Source organism: Dipteris shenzhenensis, chromosome 19 (genome assembly GCF_047967505.1).
Source record: "Dipteris shenzhenensis isolate YYH24624 ecotype China chromosome 19, Dip_SZ_1.0, whole genome shotgun sequence".
Lineage (NCBI taxonomy): Eukaryota > Viridiplantae > Streptophyta > Polypodiopsida > Gleicheniales > Dipteridaceae > Dipteris > Dipteris shenzhenensis.
Window position 1 is genome coordinate 36465597 of NC_141614.1, and position 27570 is coordinate 36493166.

Genomic DNA, 27570 nt, shown 5'->3' on the forward strand with positions numbered 1-27570 from the left:
ACGAAAAAACATTTAGTACCTCCATAAGCAAACAAAAACCTTAAACCCTAAACACATTAGAAGCTCTTAAACTTCTACTAATCCACATTTAAGCCTCATACTAACTATAATTTGCAAGGTCAAATTGACCAAATGAACTAACTTCAAAAATATGGCCCTGATTGGCAACTCACTAACCAAGTCATCCCTTAGGACCCTTGCAGAGTAAAAAAAGTAATATAAATGTGGTGTCATATAAAAGACAAAGAGAGCCTCCATCTTTAGAGAGAGATACCTAACAAAAGACAAAAGTTTTAGGATAAAAGAAAAAAAAACATTTAGGACCTCCACGAGCAAACAAAAACCTTAAACCCTAAACACATTCGAAGCCCTTAAACTTCTACTAATCCACATTTAAGCCTCATACTAACCATAATTTGTAAGGTCAAATTGACCAAATGAACTAACTTAAAAAATATGGCCCCAATTAGCAACTCACTAACCAAGTCATCCCTTAGGACCCTTGCAGAGCCAAAAGCGTAATATAAATGTGGTGTCATACAAGAGACAAAGAGAGCCTCCATCTTTAGAGAGAGATACCTTACAAAAGACAAAAGCTTTAGGATAAAAGGCGAAAAAACATTTAGTACGTCCATAAGCAAATAAAAACCTTAAACCCTAAACACATTAGAAGCCCTTAAACTTCTACTAACCCACATTTAAGCCTCATAACAACTATAATTTGCAAGGTCAAATTGACCAAATGAACTAACTTCAAAAATATGGCCCTGATTGGCAATTCACTAACCAAGTCATCCCTTAGGTTCCTTGAAGAGGCAAAAAAGTAATGTAAATGTGGTGTCATAGAAGAGACCAAGAGAGCCTCCATCTTTAGAGAGAGATGCCTAACAAAAGACAAAAGCTTTAGGATAAAAGACAAAAACCATTTAGGATCTCCACAAAGACAAAAACCATTTAGGACCTCCACAAGGCAAACAAAAACCTTAAACCCTAAACACATTAAGAGCCCTTAACTTCTACTAACCCACGTTTAAGCCTCCTAGTAAACCATAATTTGCAAGGTCAAATTGACCAAATGAACTAACTTCAAAAATATGGCGGTGATTAGCAACTCACTAACCAAGTCATCCCTTCGGGCAAGTCCCTTAGGATCCTTGCCCGGCCAAAAAAAATCGAGCACTAAAATCGAGCACTGATGCCATTGTGAAGGTGAGACTACAGGCTACAGGTCGGCGCAGAGTGGGTAAGCTCTGGGCAGATTACATCCACATATCTAAAATGATGGCCGGTTCGCTGAACGTCTGTCTGAATTCTGAAAGCAGGTAGTGGCCCACAGACGTTGAAACTTGCAAACGCTGCCGTGCTGGGAAGCATTTCGTAGGAATAGCCGTTCCCGGGGAGGAATCCCAGGCAAGCTTCACCATCTTAAGTGCTGCTTGATCCGCCTCTTGATCCTTGCAGTTCACGGTGCTTCAGACTACAAACAAGACTAAGAAAGGCCTTGTTGGCACTTCGTCACGTTCAAAGCAATGGTGCATCAGAACAAGAATGTGAGCCAGGACGGGGTGAGCAAGCAGCAGCCTCAGCCTGTCGCACTGAGCGGTCGAGGCGGGGGATTCAAACCGCTACCAAGTCCTAAGTTAGTGGGCCTTTTTCTCCTTGCACAACAGTTCAGGACAGTGTCCGCTGAGGGTCTGTGCCATGCTCTGGGAAGCACACGGAAAAACTTCGGCCTGATCGGTTTGGCTGGTGCTTTCGGAACAAAAGCGTCCATCAGGGGTCTGGCGTACTCGGCTCTCAACGATGCATGCTTCTATGTGACCGGCCATATAGGGCCTGGGAGTATGAGCGTGGGTTCGGCGTTGTTCGAAGCCTCGAAATTCCGTGTGGGACACCTGTTGGCCATAGGTGGAGCGGGGGATGCATGTCAGCTATTCGAGCTGGGGTCGCCTGACGGGTTGAGCTATATCGGCTTGCATTCTGACACAGACTGTCCCGTGGGTAATGCCGTAGGAGCGAGCGTCGTGAACGAGCACGCGGCGCTGTGGAAGGCTCAACGCCAGACAAGCGAGAAGGGAAAAGACATTGAGCTATCAGATCTTGTTGGTCGAGAGCTGGGAAGGAAGGTGGGGAGGGATGCGAAGCGGGAGGTGAAGGTGATCGTTCTGGAAGTGCAGATGACGAAGACAGAGTTGGAGAAGGGGACGACGATGGTGCAACTGAAAGCGAGCAGGGGAGGAGCGTTGGTGCTGGGGTTGGTACCGTTGATGCTAACAGTGGTAGTGATTGTAATGAGCTGCCAGTGCAAAGAGTGGTTTGTAGCGGGATTGATTTCGTTCGGAACGTTGGGAATGATTTTAGCAGTGTTCGGATTGAGGTTGTGCGCGTTCAAATACAGCGTTCCGAAAGTTGGAGATGGAGCACCACCAGGGGATTGTTTGGTGCTCAACAGCAAGGAACCCCAGACTCTTCATCTCATCCATGCGGACGAGGCAATCATTCAAGCACTTTTCCAACGCCAAGTAGTTCACGAAACCCCTCTCGGCATCAAGTGTCTCCTGTTTTTGTCTGCTTCCATCCTCTACATCTACTTGATAGCCTCTATCGTCTACATGTCCAATGTATCAGCCACCGGGCAGCTGCTCTTCGCCACGGCCAACGTCATCGGCTTGGTAGCCGACACCATTAAGGCATCAAAAAACAGCACGCTGGGCTTGGCCACCAAGGCCCGTAAGGTGTTCACGGTTGAGCTCAAGGATCTCGTTGTCTTTGGCAACAGGACAGCTGCAGTGGCGTATGTGGCGAAGCGAGCCAAGAGTCACAGCATGTTGAAGGCCAAAAGACTCCTTCCTTGCAATGGTCTTGCGTGGCAGACGTTGTGGAATGAGTTGGCAGAAGCTGCGGATGTACCAGCCCCTGCCAATGTCAACGGCGATAAGTTGCTTCAGGTGCTCCGTGGCGACCTCCAGGACGGTCTTAAAGAATGTTAGAGAAGAAGCTAGCAATCCGCAGGCAGCTTAAGAGGAGGATCCAAGAGGGCTGAACGTGTAGATATCTCATCATCATCATGATCATGAAGAAAAATGAGAGGTGTAGGTTCTCATTGTATTGATACTGCAACGTTGTGGCCTCTGATCTAGATTCGTGCCTACCCATGCTTTTGGAGTCCGGAAACTTTAATTGAATGCCAGGACGTTTGATCATTTCCTCTGTTTCTTTCGAGGAAAGTAATAGTTGAGTAGTTGAGGCAGCTTAAGAGGAGGAGCCAAGAGGGTTGAACATTTAGCATCATCATCATCATGAAGAAAAATGAGCCTTTACAGGTTCTCATTGTATTGATATTGCAACGCTGTGGGCTTTGATCCACCCATATTTTGCTTTTGGTTCCGGACATTTTGAATGAATGTTAGGACGTTTGATCATTTCGTCCTCTGTTTCTTTTGAGGATGGTAACAGTTTGAGTACTTCTGCTTCGATTTTGTGTCGTTTGTCCCTGCTTATTTTACAAGGCAGATACCAAGATGTGCACTCAGTTGGAGGTCCCTTCACTTCCCCGTTTTCAAAGAGGGTGCCCATTGCTTTTGTTTATTGTTCCCTCAGTCCCGGGTTTTCTTGAGAGTGTTGTTCTTGTGGATTTTGTTGGTCTCGCCATGATGTTATAGCGAGAACCTCCCTTACTTGTTTTATTGGCACAGTTCCAATTTATGTCCGTCAACTGCCTTTATCTTTGGACTTGGCGGATAAGAAAGTTACATGAGGAACTCGAGATTAGATTTGGTTTGTCCTCTTGATCGCCATCTCCATATGCAAATCTAGCAAGAAGGAAGAGGGAGAGAGAGAGAGAGAGAGAGAGAGAGAGAGAGAATGCCAGCCAAGCTTGCTTTATTTTTGTGGCTTTGAGATTTTTTCCTTTGAAGTATGCATTATATAGCCTTGACTATATCTAATCTCTTGATCCATTTCAGTTGTAACACTATTGCGGATTGTTTGGGTAATTGTGAATGTTTCTCCTTAAAGATTTTCTCTATTAGGGGAAATTCAGGTCTTTTTCAAAAATGTGCATAAAATTTACACTAGCAATTTAGAAAAGGCTCAAAATATACCATATTTTAGGTTCTTGTAAAAAATTACTACTCTATAGAATATAGAATATACACTAAAACTAGACGCTCAAGAAAAATGTAACTAAAAAGTATGTAACTCAATACACTAAAAGATATTAGAACATATAGGCAAATGGAACGTTATTGGTTTTTTTATTCTTTTATTAAGTTGGCCCTAGTGCTTGTACATACACATGAAATGTCTTTAGATTTCTTGCAATTTGATTGCATTGCTGCCTTTACATGAACATATGATGCCTTAAATTATATAAAATTTGTGAAATGATCATGTTTGATATCATGAAGATTACAACATAAGTGCAACAATTTAAACTTTAGTTCCATAGTCTAAAACATAAGAAATGAAACTATAATATCCATCACAACTTGTCTTTTAAGTTTGTAGACTTTGGACTACTAAATATTACATTATTTGCTACATCAAGGACGCAATAGCTTATTCATGCTTGATACACAAAGACATAAGGAAGATCTTCTTGTAAGATATGATAAATGTAGCACTACTGTAGATTTTTGGGGCAATGCTCGTAATTACTCAAACATTTATGAGAATAATAAAATTGAATTTATTGCAAGTAAACTTGATTCTCCTGATATCATGTCACTATGCAATAAGAAAATAAAATGCCATATAGCGTAAGACAATTGCAAGTTTCTACATTGCCATATAACTTTACGATTACTTTTCCACATCTACAAACACACAATTCACATGGATATTCAAAGAATTTAATTTGAGAGACAAATTTTGAAATTTTGGAAGAGCCAAAGCATGCAGATAAAAACACTTTCATACAAAAGTAGCATAGCATAGTAAAGCTAACTTGCTTGAGTCATTTACAGTCAATAGAATAACCGTTGAAAAGCCTCTTTATTCCCAAAAGAAACCCAAAGCATGTCCATTACAATGACAAATCCAAAAGACAAATATCTCAAATACCTACCTAAGTGTAACTTAAACATCAAGAAGTTGCTTAGGAACTTGGGGTGGTACACCACCTGTCCTTTGTTTGTGACTATAGGGGTAGGATTCTCTATATCTATCAATGATACCAGCTCCCTAAGTTCATCATGAAGAGGAGGCATAGGCTCTCTTGATGCTGATTGGAATTTCTCATTATTTGCAATTACAAGAGCGCCAACTTCCTTGTCTTCATTGGGTAACTCTAGCACACCCTTCACAAACATTTAAGTAAATGCTACCTATATCTCATCTTTTTCAAGTGCTACATAATTTCTCCCACTCTTGATAGCACAAGATGCTATAGTACCTATGCTACAGAATGCAAATAATTTAGTATAAGATCTTATACTACCTATTCTATACATCTTTAGAATGATTATTTACAACGTACTAACAAAACATAAGACTTATAGAATAACATATGTACGTAGATGATTGACATAGACACATTAGCTTATGTAAGATTTGCATAGCAAAAAGATTCAAGGGATTTCCCTACCCAATATGTGATGGTTTGTAGTAGATTATAAAAATTTCCCTTCAATTTCCTGAATGGTGTAGCGGATTTGCAGTATGTTGTGTGGGTGCATTAGCAATAATGCATTTCTTATTGCATCACGTAGGGATAAGAAGATAATGGACATAAGTTGTAGTTTTTTATCCTATGAGAAGATATCTTCTGATAGAAGATAATGTGTTTCCCTAATGGAATGAATTTGGGAAAGTCTATTGTCAAGATTTTGCAGATGGAGTAAGAATGCACTTGGTTTTCATGCATTGGAAGAGTCATGTCTTCAAGTTGATGCCAATGTATATGGGATTGACAATCTTCTTAGGCCTCCTCTATCTTTTAACAAATCTTACATGTGTCATGACTCCTATTGAAAAACCTCATGAGGGTGTAGACCCATAGCTTGCTGATAAACAACATGACATTGTTGAAAGGGCAAAGCCATAAGAGTCTATCCAAAACTTGCAAGATGAAGAAATGAAACTACCTGCATGAATGGCTTTTGCAAGAGTGTGTAAGCAAGGCTTGCCCTCAACCTTGACCTCTTTGCTGTTATCTTCTAGAAGATCCTTGACTTTGTTGATTCCAAGTCTTGGATTTGTGGCCTCAGTCTTAGCTATGAATGGTCCCCTTAACCAGGTGGTGCTAGCCTTGAGAGGTCCAAGGTGACGTTCAACACCACGAACTGCCAAAGAAGTATCCAATCAGATGCATGTCAACCAAAAGGATTGGAGACAATGAGTTTGTACTACATCGAAGAGCATCTACGAGTAGAGAGACAGAAGAGAGAGAGCACAAGAGGAGAGAGGAAGAGAGAGAGAGAGAGGGAGAGAGAGAGAGAGAGAGAGAGAGAGAGAGAGAGAGAGAGAGAGAGAGAGAATATAACATAGTATTTGTATTATATATAAATGATAACATAATATATTATATAATATATTGCATAATAGATTGTATTTGAGAATTGTGTGTGTGTGTGCACGCGCCTCGCACGCGCACACTATGTGAAGAGAGAGAGAGAGAGAGAGAGAGAGAGAGAGAGAGAGAGAGAGAGAGAGAGAGAGAGAGAGAGAGAGAGAGAGAGAGGTATATGTACATACATAAATAAATGAATACACACACACACACACACATATATGTATGTATGTATGTATGTATGTATATACATACACACACACACACACACACACACACACACACACACACACACACATATACATACATACATACATATATATATATATATATACACATATACATACATACATACATACATACACACACACACACACACACACACACACACACACACACACACACACACACACACACACACACACACACACACACACACACACACACACACACACACACACACACACACACACACACACACACACATATATACATATACATATACATATATATGTATGCATATACATACACACATACATACATACATACATACATACATACATACATACATACATATACATATATATACACACATACACACACACACACACACACACACACACACACACACACACACACACACACATATATGTACTCCTTTAAGGAGAGGTTTTAGAATAGCACATAGAGGAGAAGCCACGTAGAGGTTCAAGGAGTTTTTGGAGCTTTGGAGAAAGATCATCATCACAATGAAAGCGGGCCATGAGGCGAACAGTATGTGATGCATGTAGGACACATAGTGGAGACACCACTTGGAGACGGGGGATAGAGGTAGGGCATGCGCAGACTCGCGATAGGCAAAGAGAGAGAGAGAAAGAGAGAGAGAGAGAGAGAGAATGGCAAGCAGCAAAGAATAGTAAGGAGGATTCAAAAATTAGGAAAGCTATCCTCACATGCATCAAGAGGCTATTGAGGAAACAATAGAGCTGCCTCTCCTTTGTAGCCATGCCAGCATTTCTTTAGGAAAATTGCATCCTTGGCCATAGTGGGGTATAGGAAGACAATGCTTTTCTTGACAACTCTTTTTGGAGGGCTATATTGGTTCTTCTAACACCCTTGTTATCAGTGGACAATGCTTGGTACCAAGTAAATCCTTTACGTGCTTTCCCTATCCCTTTGGTTTGCATGGAATTTTAGCATAACCTATTCAAGATACAAGGATAAAATGCTCTCATGCTCAAAGACTCATCTAATTTATTGTATGGGAGCATCCCAAATAGCTGTCATTGTTGATGAAGGTATGGCCAAAATGTGGGTGTCAAATAGTCCACTTTGAGACCCAACGGAGCGTGTCTCTAACTTGGCATAGACGGGTCATGTTACCCGTTGCTATAATAGCAATGATAACAGTCACAGTGAATAGGACCAATATGTCATGATTCAACATGAAGTCATAAAAAATGACAACAAATCATGCAAACGACAACACAACTCCTTTTTCAAGAAAAAGCACAAAAAGACATTTTTTACAAACTATCCGAGAGACAAAATACACAATTTTATGTCAAACATCTTCTAAAATAGCTACTTTTATGGAAAAAACATTACTTACATCTTACTCTAAAACCTAAAAACATCCAATATTATAAATTGGTAAAAGTGTTCTAACCTATAATTTGGAAAACATGACAAATTACAAAGGAGAAGTAACTATTCTATTAAATTGGGAAAGTCCTTAGACCTTTTTCTTTGAAATATCAACTATTTTTTTGTGTTTAATTGTCCAAAATTTTTAAAGTCAAAACCATACACAAGAATTTCTTTAGCTTGGAATTTAAACATTCCTACATATTGATGAATTGTAGTTTTCTTTTATTTTTACTTGTTTAAAGCATCTTTGAATCAACTTTCCATTGAGTACATTTGTTAAAAGAGTTTTATACAAATTATTTCCATACAAGTAACAACATTTCCTTCAAGTATAAGCTTTGTACCAATATATGTTTCCAAACTCCATGTTGTATGTAATGCGCTATCCATAAACCTATAGGAATGCATTTTCATTTAAAAAAATCTTTCTTTAATACAGTGTAATTGAATGCTTGAATTTAAGAATATGTCAATATTAACATAGGTAGTTATATGGAGTTCATGGCCATAAAAGGGGTAATTTGTTGAATGTTAAGATGTTTTTAGAATTAAATATTAGCTAAAAACGTTTATTATCTTACATTATTTGGATCAAATAGTATATTTTTGATCTAAATAGTCACGATTTTAAGTTTGTCAATTTACTTTATTTTATCCAAGTCGTTGTGATGTAAACTTGGATTCTGAAATCCCAAATTGCATCAGGGATTGATATTTCCATCCATGGAGTGAAATTTTTGTCCCAAAAAAGGGAAAAATAAGTGTTTTAATGTGTTTGAAATTGCACTCTCATCCAATGAAACTTTCAGTGCCAAAATCTCTCGCCGATGAAAAAAGAATCGTCGAAAAATTCCATCGATGAAAAATTTCCATCCATGAAATTTTTTTCTGTCATCAAAATCAGGATTCCAGAATCCACTTGGATTTTGGAATCCCAAATTCCATTGATGGAAAAAAAGTTTCCAGCGACGGAGTGACGTGACGGAAACCTCCAATTTTGTCGAAAAAAAGGAAAAAAAGAAGCGTTCCAAAATGTTTGAAATTGCACTCTCATCCAAGGAAAATGCCTAGAGAGAGCATAAAATTTGAGGCCCCATAGAAGGAGATTATTGTAGATTGACAGTCTTGCATCCTCGCCAACTTTTGCTTGGACTACATTACTAAAGCGAAATTCCCAACTCATCCCTCGTCTTTTCTTCTCCTTCCTCTCGTCCTTCATCTTCCTTTCTCCTCCTTCCATCTATTTTCTTTGCTTCTTTGTCCACGTTATTAATAGTTAGATTCTTCCACATTTCGTTACTTGCAATTGTGTTATTTAGTAGTTATTCTATTCTTACTTATGTTTCACGCTTAATTATGTGCAATGATGTTCATCTTAGTTATTCTTGAGTTTTGTGGGCTTGCGTAGTATTAATGATTGTTTTCATGTACTTATTATCGATTTTGTACAGTCGCTTTGTTTGCATGCTCATTTGTTGAGAAGACTTCTTCCCCACCTAGTGCAAGGTCTATTAGATATCAATGCTCCACTCTCGTGTAACTACGCGGGAACCAGCTAACTCTACTTGTAAGCCCCCCATATGAGGAGAAGGCATTTGAGTAGCTCGGTTATCCCATAGGTCTTGGTTTGGACACCAGATGGGGGCCATGTGTGGCCTGATGGCTGGACGGCTTCAGATAGAGTTGGCACACCACCGACTATGCTACATGCAAGTGTAGGAAGGCATCCCATGAGTGACCGCATTGAGGGTAAATGGAGCATTTCTCGGGGCAGCCCACTTTCGGGTTGCGGCGATCGTTTGGAGTCCCAGATGATCCCGAATGGCTGTGGGCCAAACGGAGACCGTAGGTTAGTTGCTCTATTTTGCACACCGGTTCTATCGTGTGGTCAGTGGCCTATTTCGGGACCGACCCCCAGTCGACCGTTTTGGGCGGACTGGGTCAGTCACCATATTGGGTCTAACTGACTATGACTAGTGGCTATATAAGAGCAAGCCCATGAAGCCCATATCATCACTGGCTACAGCAACCCTGATTCCTTAGCATCCAGGCTCTGTCCTCTACTATTTCCAGCTTGCCATCGAAGCTTCTTTCACAGTAGCGCACGGTTGGGAGGCAGCGCCATCTATTGTATCACTTCTACAGTAATCAAATTTTTGATTCTCCATACTATCTGGTTTTCTCTCTTGTGTACGAGATCTTGTTATCTGTTGAGCACAGACGTTGTATTATTTTCTTACATGGTATTAGAGCCTGGACTCTAGTAAGAAGATTTGGTAGTGTATTTCTATTTGCGAGCAGATTGTGAGAGATGGCCCAGCCCGCAAGACTGCGAATCCCACCGTTCAGCGAAAGCGGAAAGTTGGACGGCTCTAACTATCCTCTCTGGAAGTTTAAGATGAAGACCATCCTAAGCGCATATGAGCTTGGGACACTGCTATTAGGGTGGACGTGAGGCGTTCCCGGATCTAGCCAATGCAGGACAACAAATAGTACCAACTGTGGATAAGATTCTCGCGTGCACAAGAAGAAATGCAGATGCACTGTGTTTTATTGTCTGCAGTGTAAGTGATTCCATCATGGCGTTAAATCAACATGTCACCACAACGGAGGGACAGTCTTAAAAAATCAGTATGAGACCAAAATCAGACACGGATTCAAAATCTGGAGACTCAACTCATGAACGAGAAATTGTCTGAGTCTGAAGCGGCAGAGAAGTTCATCACCAGGGTGAAGAATCTGTGCGATCAGATGACTGCAATTGGCATCAACATCACTAGCGAGAATCTAGCACGGAGGTGCATACAGATTCTCCCACCAAAGTACAACGGTCTTGTTACGGTGCTGAATACGCAGAACAGAAATCCGCCCCTCAACTTTGAGGATTTCAACGCAATGCTTCTGGAGGAGGAGATACATCAAAAGACGAGGACTGGAGAAAATTCGGCTTTCTGGACCGGATCAAAGAAAGGTAAGGGTAAGGACTCTGGTAACCCATCTTCTTCTGATGATAAAAAGAGGAAGAAGAAGATCAAGTGCTTCTATTGCAACAAGGTAGGGCACAAGCAGAATGAGTGCCGAAAGAAGATTGCAGATGAGAAGAATGGAGTAAAGAAAGACTCCAGCAATAGTATGCAGGCAGTACCATTAGAACTATTCGTAGCAATTGAGGAGATTTGCACGGATGCAGTTCATGTACCTACGGATGAACCTTGGATTATTGACAGTGGTGCATCATGCCACATGACTAGTCAGAAGGATTGGTATACCTCTCTACAGCCGGTAGGGAATGACATCCTGGTAGCAGTCGGCAATGATGCAAAATGTCCAGCAAAAGGAAAAGGTACAATTGCTCTCAAGTTAGATGGAGTTGTAAAACAATTGTCCGATGTTGTTTATGTGCCAGATATCAAGAGGAACTTGTTGTCCGTTTCTGAGATCATGGATCGAGACCTCAAAGTTCAATTCGATAAGAATGGTGCATAGATCTTGGATCTTCAAGGGAAGGTCATTGGTAGAGGTACGTAGCGCAACAACATTTACGAACTCTTAGCTTTCAGTGCTCGAGTCGATGTGAAGAACACTAAGCTGTTGCGTGAGAGGTTTGGTCATCTAAACCTTAGTTCTTTGAAGGAGATGCATAAAAATGGAATGATTGCAGACCTACCAGAAATTTCAAATCTGCCCGATGTATGTGAAGCTTGCATGATGGGCAAGTAGCATCGACATGCCTTTCCTAAAGAGGCCAGCAGGGCAAAGGCTCCTCTAGAGCTCGTTCATACAGACCTGAGCGGAAAGATGGAGATGGAAGCTTTGGGTGGTTCCTACTACTTCATGACATTGATCGATGACTACAGTAGAAGGATATGGATATACTTCCTGAAGACTAAAGACAAGGCTTTTAGTAGGTTCAAGGAATGGCATGTAATGGTTGAGAAAGAATTGGGGAGGAAGGTGAAGAAGTTGAGATCAGACAGAGGTGGAGAGTTCACATTGACTGAATTCGATTATTGCAGAAGTCCTTGCCACATACATCATAGCAAAATGGAGTAGTAGAATGCAAGATGCACGTCATCTGTGAAATGGGCCGGAGTATGATGAAAGGGAAAGATTTGCCAAGGAATTTCTGGGCTAAAGCATGTAACACTGTAGTTTACATCCTCAATCGTAGCTACACGAAGGCTGTGAATGGGATGACTCCACTGCAAGCCTTTTCTAGAAAGAAACCTTCAGCTGCACATTTCAGAGTTTTTGGATATGACTGTTTTGTGCATGTCCCTGATGCTACCAAGATCAAATGGGAACCAAAGAGCCAGAAGTGTATTTTCTTAGGCTACAGTGAAGAGGCGAAGGGTTACCATCTCTATAACCCTGTTATCAAGAAGGTAATAGTAAGTTGCGATGTGGTCTTCTCAGAACACCCGCATCAATTGGAGGAGGATGCTTCCTTCCCAGACAACCAGGACCAAGATATCCATCCAGTACTACCACCAACAGCAGACCGAACTCCCCCAATGGTGCTTGGGAGGATTCAAGACAAAGAAGATGAAGAAGAGCTTGCAGAACCACAATGGCAATGACCATTCCCGAAGTGGGTAAAGTAGCTTTTGGATGGCAGAGAACCTCCAGCCATTGAGGAGGAACCATTCGAACATCACCGGGCCAAGAGAATAGAGGAGCAAAGAAGGGTGTAGGAACACTTGGTCAACTATGCTTTGATGACAGAAGTGATCCGTGCTGTTGAACCCAAGTGTCTTGAAGAGGCACAAGGTGATGACAGGTCAATGGAGGCTATGCAGTCGGAGTATGGCTCCATAATGAAGAACAATACTTGGGATCTTGTGGATCGACCACCGAAATGCAAGGTAATCGGAACCAAGTGGGTGTACAAGACCAAGTATAAGTCCAACGGCACATTGGATAAGTACAAGGCTCGGTCGTGGCAAAAGGATTCGCACAGGTACATGGTTTTGATCATTAGGATACTTTTGCTCCCACAACTCGACTAACCACAATTTGCAGTGTTTTGGCTTTAGCTGCCCAAGGAAGTTGGCCCGTGTTTCAGATGGATGTGAAATCCGCCTTTCTGAATGGCGATCTCTAGGAGGAGGTATTTGTGGAACAACCACCAGGTTTTGAGATCCTCGATTCAGAAGGTAAAGTCTATAAATTGAAGAAGGCACTTTACGGTGGGCTAAAACAGGCCCCATGAGCGTGGTACCAGTGAATTGATGCCTACTTTCTGCAAAACGGGTTTAGGAGGAGCTCATCAGATGCAAATTTGTATATCTTCAGAGAAGGAGGCAGGTGTATGATCGTGGTCCTTTATGTGGATGACCTTGTCATAACAGGGAACCATGAAGAGAAGATCTCACAGACGAAGCATTTGCTAGGAAGAGAGTTTGAAATGACAGACCTCAGACTGATGCATTTCTGTTTGGGGATTGAAATTTGGCAGGAGCCGAAACAGATCTTCAATTCACAGCTGAAGTATGCTGGAGAGATACTAAAGGCATTTGGCATGACTGAGTGCAAGATAGTTGGTACCCCTATGGAGGTTGACGCGAAGCTCTCAAACGAGGATTCATCACCACTGGTGGATGAAGCGAAGTAGAAAAGGTTGTGGGTAGCTTGATTTACATGTGCAACACATGGCCGGACATCAGTTTTGCGACTGGTGTACTAAGCAGGTTTTCCAATAAGCCCAGGAGAACCATTGGAGGGTAGGGATGCGGATGTTGAAATACATCAAAAGCACACTTGATTATGGCATCACCTATACCAAGGGCAACATCTTGACTAGATTGTGTGACTGGGCATGAGACGTGGACAGTAGAAGATCAGCGACAGGTTCTTATTTCTCACTTGGATCTAGAGTTGTGTCATGGGTCAGCAAGAAGCAACCCACAGTTGCTCCTTCTTCTACCAAGGACGAGTACAAATTAGCATGCTTTGCTTCTTGCGAAGCAGTGTGGTTGAGGAGGATTTTGGGGGACATGGGTGCAGTGCAGAACAAGCCTACACAGTTATCATGTGACAATCAGAGTTGCATGGCGATTGCAAAGAACCCGGTGTTCCACACTCGCACAAAACACATTGAGATTCAATATCACTTTGTACGTGAGCTCATCATGGATGGAGAGGTCGACTTGGTGTACTGTCGGACTACAGAGAATGCTACGGACATCTTCACGAAGGCTCTTGGAAGAGACTTGCTCGAGAGGCATCTTCATCGACTTGGCATTGGGCTAAAAAAGTAAGTTCACTTGTGGGTGGACATTGAGGGGGGGTGTTAGATATCAATGCTCCACTCTCGTGTAACTACACGTGAACCAGCTAACTCTACTTGTAAGCCCCCCATATGAGGAGAAGGCATTTGAGTAGCTCGGTTATCGAGTAGGTTCTGGTTTGGACACCAGATGGGGGCCATGTGTGGCCTGATGGCTAGATGGCTTCAGATAGAGTTGGCACACCGCTGACTAGGCTAGATGCAAGTGCAGGAAGGCATCCCATGATTGACCGCATTGAGGGTAGACGAAGCATTTCCCGGGGCAACCCACTCTCGGGTTGTAGGGCTCGTTTGGAGTCCCAGATGATCTTGGATGGCTGTGGGCCAAACGAGGACCGTAGGCTAGTTGCTCTATTTTGTGCACCGGTTCTATCGTGTGGTCGGTGGCCTATTTTGGGACCGACCCCCATCGACCGTTTTGGGCGGACTGGGTCGGTCACCATATTGGGTCTAACTGACTACTACGACTAGTGGCTATATAAGAGTGAGCTTGTGAAGCCCATATCATCACTGGCTACAACAACCCCAATTCCTTAGCATCCAGCCTCCGTCCTCTACTATTTCTAGCTTGCCATCGAAGCTTCTTTCACAAGAGCGCACGGTTGGGAGGCAGTGCCATCTATTGTATCAGTTCTACAGTAATCAAATTTTTGATTCTCCATACTATCTGGTTTTCTCTCTTGTATACGAGATCCTATTATTTGTTGAGCACAGACATTGTATTATTTTCTTACAAGGTCATCTCCATTGTTGGCTGGTACTTCGAGTAGACCACCAAAGGAAAATCTTCTAAAAATTTCCCCAATTAAGAAAAATCCACGGCGATCCCTAAAGCATACATTTCAAGAGGTAGCCCAAGAAGCTTATGCACAAGGTAATAGGCTTACTTCTTATTTTCCCTAGAATATATTGCATTGAATTTATTTTGATTACTTGACTTTTTGTCCTTGTGTGTCAGTGACGAAGCTAATCCGTGAAAACTCGGAGTACGTTAGCTTTAAATCTATGATAACATCCGAAGTGAAATGTAAAAGTACTTCTAAACAAGAAAAGAATGAAGCCCAAAATTTTGCCACACCTAAGAGAGGAGTACATGGTGTTATTGTCATTGATTGACTATTTCTTATGTGATACTTTGTTTTCTTTTAACTATTGTTATTGAAATAATATCGTCCAATAATTTTTATTGCTTATTATGTGGTTTTCTACTCTATTGTGGTATTGAAATTTTATAATGCTTCTTTTTAATGGGAATACATGATTCATACATGTTTAATGTTAGCATAGCATTGAAACATTGAAATTATGTTGGAGAGAATTTTTCATGGGCAATGAATTTGTCATTTAGAAATATTATTTTACTAAACACTTTGTTGCAATCATAAGCACTTAACATTGTAATGCTTGCTCCAATAATAACTATGTAATTAATCTTGTCTTTTTCTATGCTTTATTTTATTTGTAGAAAGCAAACAAATCATTTACAAGGAAGAAAACGACGAAGTCAATTCTCACAATGTGTCTAACCATTCAAAGCATTTGCAACATTCATTTCATAATGTTCCATCCATGGCAAAAGCTATCATTACATCAAAGAGAAACTTTGTGAGTGGAGGAAATTCTTTATTATCCATTCCAATAACTCAACTCTCTGACTGTAATCCACAAAGATTTGTATTTGAGGGCAAACGACTTTGTAAGTATGGTGCTTACAAAGTAACAAATCCTAAGTATCCTACATTCTTGAAAGGAGACTTTACAGATAGGTTTTGTTCTCACATAGTTACACTACTCATTCCTTCCACTTACATTCAACAATTTGTAACTTTCTTGCAAGTTGGGGAGTTTTATAGAGTAGAAGGAGCCACTGTTGTGATTAGGGGTCTAACCAAAGGTGGAACTTCAAGATTTTCTCTACTCATTGATGCAACCACATGTATCATTAGAGGAGAACCTTTTGAAGGGAACCTTCATTTATTGCCTGATCATTCACTTTGCACATATGTGTGATGGGCCTCTGAAAATATCAACTTTGGAAAGTTGAGTATATCAAATGTCATGGGAGTAGTTGCAATTGTGATCATCGAAGTGGCGAATGAGGAGGGAATGGCAGATCAAATCATTATTATTAATGAACCGTGAGACGAGGATAGAGCTGCAGTGAGTGAAATTTGTTGTTTTGCTTTATGTTTTGTTGAGAAATAGTTTGCATTCTTCTTATGCTTGCATTGCATCCATTTTGTAGCTTTCATTTATCAACAAATGCAAACCCACATTGACTCAGCTTGTTCAAGAATTCAATGATGAAGACGTGGTCATGTACATCTTAAAGAATGTCTCCTTCTTAAAGGCAAAGAATACAATTTGTGTATTTGACTTTACTATTTTGGCAGAGGTCCCAGGCAGTCCAGTGAAGGAAGACTTGAAATAAGCTTTTTAAAGTCAAATCTCATGTTTAGAATATGGAACAAAGGTAACTACTCTATTTTAAATACTTTATGCTCTTGTATAATAAATTTACTTACATCAAACATCACTAAAATTGCAGGTGTTTGGAACCTTGTACTTCACCAATGTCAACACAGACCTTATCAAGCATACACACGAGTCTTATGGAGGTGTGCATATGAGCAGAGATCCTCTTTGACCATTCTACTACTCTTGTCAAACTCCTTCAACTGTTGTTCAAATTCCAAGCTTAATGGGAGATATTGTTCAATGCAATGGCAGTGTGCATCAGGGATCCATACGTTGATATAGTTCTTTCTTTTGGAATCCCTTTCCTTCAAATGTATGAAAATGATCTCACGTTGGCTCGTGGTAAGCTTAAGGCTTGCAAACCCAGTGGAAGCTTCACCATTAATAGTTTTAGTTTTGTACATTTGAGCCAAATGTGTAATAATATTTTTCGTCCAACAGTTGAATAAAGATTATCATTCAACTTTTCATGTGATCCATTTGTGTCACTTTCAATCATCTAATTGTTGTTCTACATTTTCTTAGAAACAATGGATCTAGAACTTCTTTTGAAGAAAAATTTGACAATCAATTCAAGTTTTAATATCAAAGGTTATCCTCATAACACAAATTCTCTTTTGTGTCTTGTACAATTTTTCCCAACACTAACTTATGATCAATTGTTAAGTACATTATTTGAGAACATTGTTTCTGTGTGGAAGACCTATCCCAACCCATGGCACATATTCACAAGAATATCAAATGTTAAAACCTTAATAATTGACAATATACAAAGCTTGCTTTGAAAATTCTTCTACATTGACTACATTGATTGTCAACATTTTGAATAGATTGAATGCCATATTTGGGACACCCTTTGCTTTGTTTACGTGCGATGGGAATATCTACAATGTCTCGCTTGCTTCATTTGGAGGGAAAGTGTATGTATAAATTTTGGACTACAAAAAATCAAACTCATCTTGAAGAAATAGTTTTGCAATACCCATGTTCATTTGCAAAAGAATTAGCCACTGCATTTCTACAACATTATGTTGACAATAATTATACAATGCAAGCTATTCTCAACAAAATATACAAAATGTGAAGACTAGTTCTTGCACCCATTTCTATGTTAGAGATAGCAAACACAAGCATAACAACATCAACTCGTGCAACTTATGGTACACATAAAAGAAAAAGATATAGTAATTTACATCAACAAGAATATGCAAAAAAGATTTTGGATACTCCCGATTTTCCATGCATTTGTTGTGGTTCACTAAAATTCTTCATGAAGTTGAAGAAAGTTAAAGAACATATGGCCATATTCTTGCAAATCCAAGCAATAAATATTTCAACGAGTCAATGCCAATTACTTATGTTCTCTTTGCTACAAAGAAATAAACTACCTTTGCTATGCAGTAAAGACCTTAAAATGGCTACAAAAATCCCAAACAGAAGCAAACTCAACACATCGAAGCTCTCTAGTCTCTATTAGAATACCATTTGCTCAAATTTGTGAACTTACTTATGAAGGGCAATTTGGTCAACATGGTAGTGTCGTGAATGTTTTTGCAGATGTTGATAGAGCTCAAAGAGTTCTTCTGAGATTCATGGGTGAAAATGATACCATTATCATCGCAATCAAGTAGCTACATGAGTCGTGTTGTGCAGCCAACTCTCACTATGGTTGCTTTGAAAGAATTACTCAAAACTCCTCTACATTAAGAAAATAATGTGAGCATAAACCCACTTTGAAAAATTCACATACGCAACATAAAGCATGAAGAGGAACAAGACCAACAAAATTTGCCCAACTACAATGAAATTGAGGAAGAGAATTTTGCAACAGACACTTTAGTACATGATATATATACGTACAACCCAATAAGTTGTGGACTTTGAAAATCAAACAATTGTTGTTGCCCCTTTAGAAGGATTTTTGCCACTAAGCATTTTCAAATACAAGTTCTTCCAGATCGTACTTCTTACCAAGACATTGCAACTTGGGAACTTACAAATGTTGACTGTCATTTTGCATTGTTCGTAGACAACCATTTCTTCAAAACAATGAAAATTTTGGTGCAACAAGTGTTTTCATCTTCTTGGGTTTGCATGCGTAAAGCACAAACAAAAGGCAGGACTTTGCAAGTGAAGGATGCTTGCTTGGATACCAACATAGAAAAGCTTTTGCAATCAAACATAGGTTTTTGAGACTTCAACAATCTTAGAACATCCATTGACTATAAGTACCATCTAAAGAAGAATTTCTTTGCAATGTTAAGACAACTAGGCCCACCATGCTTCTTTATAACATTATCTACAAAGAAACTCTAGCTACCGCTCATGGATTGCCTCAAAAAACTAAATCCACTCAATCTTTTGATGGTCCTAATGCAAATCTTGAAACGAGGAATTTGATAAGGTCTGATCTAGTGACTTTTGCACAATATTACGTACACAAATTTCAAGCATTGAAGACTTTGTTAAAGAAGGATGACACCATTCTTGGGAAAGTCTACAATTTTTTCTTTGTAACTGAATTTCAAAACCGAGGAAGCCAACATGACCATGGATTGCTATGGATTGAAAATGCTCCAATGTTCAAGGAATATTGACAAACAAAGAAATTCATAATTTTGTAGACATAAATCTCCACTGACATTTCCAAATTCTCTCTTGAAAAAAAAGAAATACAAACACACAAACATCGGATTACTTTCTTCAAGAGGAAAAAAAATGCCAATTCGGATTCCCATGACATCCTATGAGAACCACTCAAATTTTGCTCCCATGAAATTGATAAAATCATACCCAAGAAAAGAATGAAAGAATTCAACACACTACTTTCGGAAGAAAAAACAATGTCAATAGACTACATGTCCTTAAATGCAATGAACATATTAGAAGAAGATTACCTCCTTGCTATACGGTCCTCTATTTCACAACCTACTTTATTTTTAAGGAGACATCCAAAAGATACTTACACCAACAATTTCAATCCAACTATGTCCAACTTATGGGATGCAAATACAAATGTACAATTTATCCTAAATTCACATGGAGCTACAACATATTGCACATCTTACATAACAAAGATTGACAAAGAAACAACACAAGCAGTAAAGATGGCCTTAACACAAAGCATTTCTTCCAATGCTATAGCTAATGTATGCATCGGTAGAGTTGGGAATGCTATCCTAAACACACAGCATATTAGCTCACAACAAGTGATTTACTTGGCTTTATCCTTATCTCTATCATCATCCACAAGACAATTTCAATACATCAACACAAATCCTCTAGATAAATTCACATACCTATTGACACGAAGAGAGCAACTTCAACAACTGCATCCTAAAAGTACAGACATATTCTTTGATGACATCATGGCAAAATACTTAAAGCATCCCCAACACCCCAACATCATTTGCTTGGCTGCATTTGTAAGCGAATACACAACAACGAAACCAACCACCATGAAGAGCCAAGATAATCTGATATAATAAATAACAGTGAAACAAATGATCCAGAGAACTATTTTCGAGAACTTTGCATTCTTTTTCTACCATACGACACAACTAAACTAACACTTTCACAAAATACTGGCACATGGCATGATATGTACAACATCAACAAGAATATTATACAACCCAACAAAACAAATTCAACAAGCTAATTCCAAAAGTCTCTTCTGCAACATGAAGTAATTCATCAACAACATCATCCTCATCTAATGAATCACAATTTAAAAATATTGACAACTACGACATTGGGATTGACATGGAAACCAACAAAAAAAAATCAAAACCAAAATAACTCATTACTATCATATAAAATGATACCAAACAATGACTACTACATGAGTCTAAGGAAGCTAAATCATGAGCAACGTTTAATTCTAGAGGACGTAATGTTTAGAAAAGAACTCAACCAACAACTTTGATTCACTTGTTCTTAATTGGAAATGCTAGTACAGCAAAAAATTTCATTCTACTACTAATGTTACAAGCACCTTTACGTTATTACTCACACAAACATACTGAAAACGTCGACTTACCAAAGGCATTGCTTCTAGCATACACAAGAAAAGTCACATTCAATATTGGTGACACAACAATACACTCAACATTGCATATTTGCCACTAATGGTAGCACATTACACAAGTCGACGAGATATCTCTAATTGGACACAGCACTCTAATTGCAGCAGACATGCATTTGTGTGAAATCAAATACAACCACATGAAACCATTCAGTGGCGTTGACATAATTATGTGTGGGGACATTTGTCAAGCTAGCCCGACAAAAGATTCATGGATATTCATGGAACAATCATCTAACTCCACAACAATCTCATCTTTTTGGAGAGACAATATTCACATATTTGAACTAACTACACCAATGCACCAAACAAACAACACTTACATTGAAGTACTAAACAAACTTAGAACAAGGGAAGACAAACAAAAGATATTGATTTCCTTAACGAAAACTACCTTTGACAACCAATAGCAAAGGAAAATATCCCACAATGAGGAGGTTTTCAAATTGCTCATACAAGACCCACACATCTTCAAAGCAATTGACATAAGACAAAGACATGCAACAAAACTATAACAATTCCTACAAATCCAAAGAATACATCGAGCCTACACCAAACACTCAAATTAAAGCCTGGCATGATAATTGAAATTTGTTCAGGCAATTTCGACATTGCGGATGTCTTGGGAAATGGAGTAGACATTATTTTTAGAGATTCCTAAACAGATACTGAACCACACGTTATTTGGGTTTTATTTAATAACCAAAAGTATAGGGAGAAGAGCACGCTACAACAACTCCATCCTCTACAATGAAAATATCCCATCAACCTGGACACCAATCTTCTGAATTACAAGAGAATTTCAAATAGGGAAGAACTACTTGAACACAGTCACAGTATGTAAGAAACAATTTTCCATACAACCAGCTGCAGCTAGAACAATCCATTATTCACAAGGACTATCAATGGATTCACTCGCATTTGATCCATCCTTCATCAAAGCACATGGACTTACATACATAGCCCTTTCATGAGTATGCAATCCAGAAAACCTCTTCATCCTCAACCCAATCCAACTAAAGCACATCAAGGTATCTAGATGCAAACGTTCGCCAAGAAATTCAATGTTTGAGGAGTGGATGACAATGGCATACACAACAAGTGAACTTCTCCAAAACAAATCAAACTCAGTCGCTCAAACGAGCCGAGTGATAGAAGCATATACAACATTGTTTGTTACAAAATTACCCTTTCAAAAAGGATGATACAAAATTGCTTAAACAAGCCGACATACAAAAGCATATACATGGCAAAGTATATGCAAACCACTACTAATACTACTACTACTACTACTGCTCATCCGAATCATCATCCTCGTCCTCGTCCTCATCACGCTAGCCTGATCCTTGGCCCTCGTGAGTTGCGCCTAATCCTTGGCCCTCGTCGAAGCCTAATCCCTGGCCCTTGTGAGCTGCACCTAATCCTTGGCCCTCGTCGCTAGCCTAATCCCTGGCCCTTGTGAGCTGCACCTAATCGTTGGCCCTCGTCGAAGCCGTGTAAGCCTAATCCCTCATCATCACTGCTCACCTTCGCTGATGGGATGTTTGAGCTTTGATTCTAAGAGTGAAACCATATTAATTGGAAATTAGATTGGAACTTAAAGAATAAAACAGTTTAAAAAGTGAGATTACAAGTAGGAGTAAACTTATACCATGCGAGCAGGCACCTTAGCCCAATCGACCGTCGCTCCCATGGCCTCCATCTCAATAAACCACGAATTTGTTCCTATGCGGAATGCGCGTCTTGCCTCTGTCTATGTGGGAAGGCGACCCATCGCATCTTGTTGTGGGTCCAATTTACAAGAGTTAGATAAAGTGCATGCAATATGTAGTAAAACAAATAGAACAATACATTAAATGAGGAGAAGTAGACTTACCACGGTTGCCTCAAATGCCAACCGTCCACCTACACCAAAGTGTGAAGTACCTATGGAGTCCAGCCATCTCCTCGTAGCCCTCCTCTGGCCCTCGAACAATTCGGGATGTTCCCTATACTGCTTCTTGAAAAACTTCCAGTCAACTTTGTCTACCCAGTTGGGTTTAGCCTTTCCTTTGCGATGGAAGTATTCAAGGTTGACCTACAATGCTTTAAGAGGACCCCCATGCGCTCTTTCATGTAATCCAAATTGAACTCCTAATTTGGGAGGTTAGGATATTGTCTTTTCAATTCATCGATGATTGCCAGCTTCTTTTGGTCATCTTGGTACTGCCAGGTAGTAGCTATGCCACTCCTGAAGTGGTGGCTCATCAATTGCCTGATGGTGGCCATCACTGCTGAGCCTTCTTATTTTCTATTGTCTCTCCAACAACCATGATTTCATAGGACAAGTCCTCGATCGGGTAAGGAGGACCCATGGTAGTGGTAGAGTCAGAGCGAATGGTGTTACTGCGAGCGCTTATGGAGCGAGGAGTAGTAGTGGGAGTAGGAGAGGACAAGGGACCTGACTGGTACTAGGTCTCAGGACCAAGTGGAGACCTGTAGGGATGTGAGTGTGCTGACTCGTCTACATCTCCCGAGTTAGCACAACATAAGCGACCCTTCCTACTCTTCCTTCCCTTACGATGGGCATGCCCAGGTGATGACCCCTTAGTCAAAAGGGCTAGAGGGGACGGCTGGATAGTAGGTCCAGCCATCGATGTAGGAGAGGGATTTGCTGAGGTCCTTTGGGATAGCAAAGGGAAGAAACTCACTATCTTCGCATCGATCATCTATGCGACAAACTCATCGAGACTCCCGACAAAGACATGGGCTGCTAGCAAAGGAGTTCCTCGAGGGGTAGTCACAGTGCTATCGTCCGAGAGGAGTCGGACCAGGGGTAGTCACAGGGTAGAACCCCGAGGTGTTGCCTGAGTGGATTAAAAGTCATCTGGAGAGTAGAGATTATGATGTCTCCTCCTACGAGGGTTTCCATACTCGTTGGACGTGCGACATGATCCCATGTCTTATTTGGGGGGATTGGACAAACGTAGACACAAACACAAAGACAAAAAGCAAAAAACAAAAAACAAGAGCAGGTAAGAAGCGGATAGACAAATAATTACTTAAGACAATTATGAAATTCAAACTCAAGAAATTATGAAAAAGCAATTAATCACTTGTGAAAATTATGAAATGACATCAACACATAAAGGATAAATATGAAAGGAAAATTATTTACTTAAGACAATAATGAAAAGCGAGTTTTGAAATGACAAATATTTATGAAAGACAAGTGGAATCTGATAAGATTTTCATATATATATATATATATAATAGAGATCAAAAGTATGTGTCCAAAATTATGTATATAAACAATATGTCTCCAAAAGTATGCTTAAGCAAAATTTGTCTCCAATGTAAGTCTACTGCTCTGCGTTGCTGTCTAAGGTACTTTCCTCCTCCGCACCACTAGTGGGTCAGTGGGGACCTCATCCTCCACCTCTTCTAATATGCGGTCATGCTCTTCAACGATTATGTACTCATAATCCACAAATGCCTCCAGACAATCCATTATGTCCTTTACACAATCATATTTAAGGCTCCACCAATTGTGGCGGTCTCTCCATAACCTACAAAAATCTCATAGGTTGTGTCGTGTGTTCCTCAGTCACCCTTGCTCCACTACTCGTCGGCTTGGACCCCACCCAGAAGCATGCACCCCCACGTTGTACTTCACCCAGTCACTCTCTTGCACAATCTTCTCTTTTACATGAGGTAGCACAGAAGCTATGTCTATAATCCTTGTGATGTGGGAAACTGGGTTGGGGTTAAGGGAGGACACCCATGCATGAGGGAGTGGTTGTTCCATTTACACTACTACACACAGATCCTATTGCGACGTTTAAGTATCGACATTTAGCATGCGCAGGGTGCTAATTGTCGGTATGGGAAGCACGTTTTGTAAAGCGTCGCCATTTAGCGACTTTAGGCAAACGTCGCTATATAGCGACGATTACAAAAGTCGCTATATAGCGACACTGAGATACTATTTTATAGCGATGTTTTCCAAAGAGGTTTTTTAATCATATAGATCTTAAAAGTTAGTTTTTTCCAATGACAAAATTTTTTAAATTTTCATACATGTTTGATCTTTTGAGAGAATAAAAGTATGAGAGTATGTAGATCAAGCCTTTGAAGCTCATATATTCATGTCTAAGTTTGAGATGAAAAGTCTCAATGAAGAGCATTTACATCAACTATTTCATCTCAAGTGAGCCAAGTCTAATGCGCCAAACAACTCTATCTCTAACTCTATACCGAGTTGATCTCCTATATCATCATCGTACTCTAGCATCGTACATTTACCTAAAAGTACTTGATCATCTTCTTCAATAAAAAGTGGTTATTCTTGATGATCATTGTCTTCTTCCTCAATATCGTGATCTCCATCTTCCTCCCGTGTGATGTCATTATGCACATCTTCCTCTTGGCTCATATTGTGATCTTCATCTTCTTCGCTAGATTCATCGGGATCAATTAGATCCGGCATTGGTAGTGGCATCTCCATATCCACATCTCTATCTTCAAAAATTTGCTTACTTCGTGGTGCAACTTGGATCACGTACCACCATCTTGGATCAGAATGATCCGGATGAAAAACCACCTATATTAAAGATGGGTGCCAAATGTCATCAATTATATATATGAAATTATGCTCAAGTACACGTATCAATGGATCTTTAAAAACGAAAGCTTCGATTAATTAAATCATTAGTATGCCCCTGCTCACAGTGCTCGAGAAGAACAAAAGTATCACTTTCATCGGTCCAATGTTTGGTGGAGTCTATTGCAAAGAAACTGCTACTATCTTTTCTCACTATCGCATGGGGACCATTGTAAATAGTTCTAAACCATTTGACATCAAGAATGAAAATACTAAATCGTCTGAAATCAACTTCATAGATTTCGCGTATGGTTCCAAAATAATCCAACTATGAGGAGAGAAGATTGGTATCCGAAGCACTTGCTCAGCTATCTTGTGTGAAGTTAGCCATGACTCCACAATCATAAGTGACTCTCTTTGAATCGATGCGTTCCATGTGAAAATGTCGTCCATATGACCATAATGCATTGTACTTTTTGTACTGTAAAAGAGCATCATTAAAACAATGAAGATGCATCTATTTTATAGCATATATTTCCACAAATAATTACTTAATTACATCAAGAGGTAAGAAACTTACATGCATCATACATCCAGATGATAACTCTCGCTCGCGCTTGTTTATTGTCTCTCCATCGCGTTCGGCTTTACGTAAAGCCAATTGTAGCCAATCAAGTGACATGTAAGTGGGGAGAAGAGCTAGATCCCATGGATATGGTTGCGATCGCCTGTACATTACTCTGAATCTCATCCTTGCATTTATTCTTTCTACTTTGGCCACTTCATATCTCTCAATCCACTTCTACATCTCAGGGCTATTGAGGATACAAAACTTATGGAATTTCTCCATTTGCTCTTTGCTCATCTTTCTTTCAATACCTTTTCCTTGGGGAACCTCGCCAATGATGCGATCATCATCCTTGTTATGCCAAGCTTGCGGCATATCGGGATCCGTGGATGCAAGAAACTGTGTGATATATACTAATGACTCTTGCACAAGCCATCCCTCTTCCATGCTTGCTTCTGGTCTTGCCCTTTGTCTTACAAATCCCTTCAAAGTTTTCATAAACCGCTCGAGAAAAAACATCCATCGACTATGAATGGTACCTGCAATAGCCACCTCATCAACTATGTGCACAAGCAAGTGGACTTGAGTTGTCATAATGCTCGAGGAAAAGTGCTTCTCAAGCAAGCATACGGCTTTGATGGATTCCACCCTAGCCTTCTCGATGCTCGATATGGAGATGTCTTTTTGAGATATCCACCTATTTCACATGTCCATGTAAGATATTTTCATAATCAGTCTACAGATTAATCAGCTTAAATTGAAGAAAATGCAATCAATGCGATTTGATAGTAAGCATACCTCACAATACCACTGATCTTGAATGAGTCTTGAATATAGCATTTCTAACATCTTCTTGTAAGCACCCTTTTATTGTAATTGGGAGGATGAACTATCAAAGCAACAAAGAAGTCATGTCAACAATATAACATAATCATAATTATGCTAATGCATCACGATTATCGGTACACTAATTCTACAGCTTAGAATACCTATAAGACCTTGTGCCAATCATGGGACTTGATCCCACTAAGCTTATTGTCCTTTGAAAATGATCCTTTCAAGCAATGCATGTACCCTGTCGGTGTTTGAAAAGAGGCAATTTCTACCTTGACTACTGCCTCCTCCCTCGTAGAGAGGATCCACGTTGCTTTTGGGAGGACAACTTTTCCCGAAGCATGCACTTGGGGCCACAAATGAGACATCCTATTCATAGCACACAAGTCTTCTCGCACTCCTCTCAAGTCTTTGGAACCAACCAAGTGTGCCCAAATAGTAGCCCCCACATTCTTGAAGATATGCATGGGATCCAAGAGATGATTGATTTGTAACTGACCCCAATAAGGAAGCTCATGAAAGATCGATAGCCTCTTCATACCAGGAGGACGTTTCTCTCCATTCACCCTCCAAG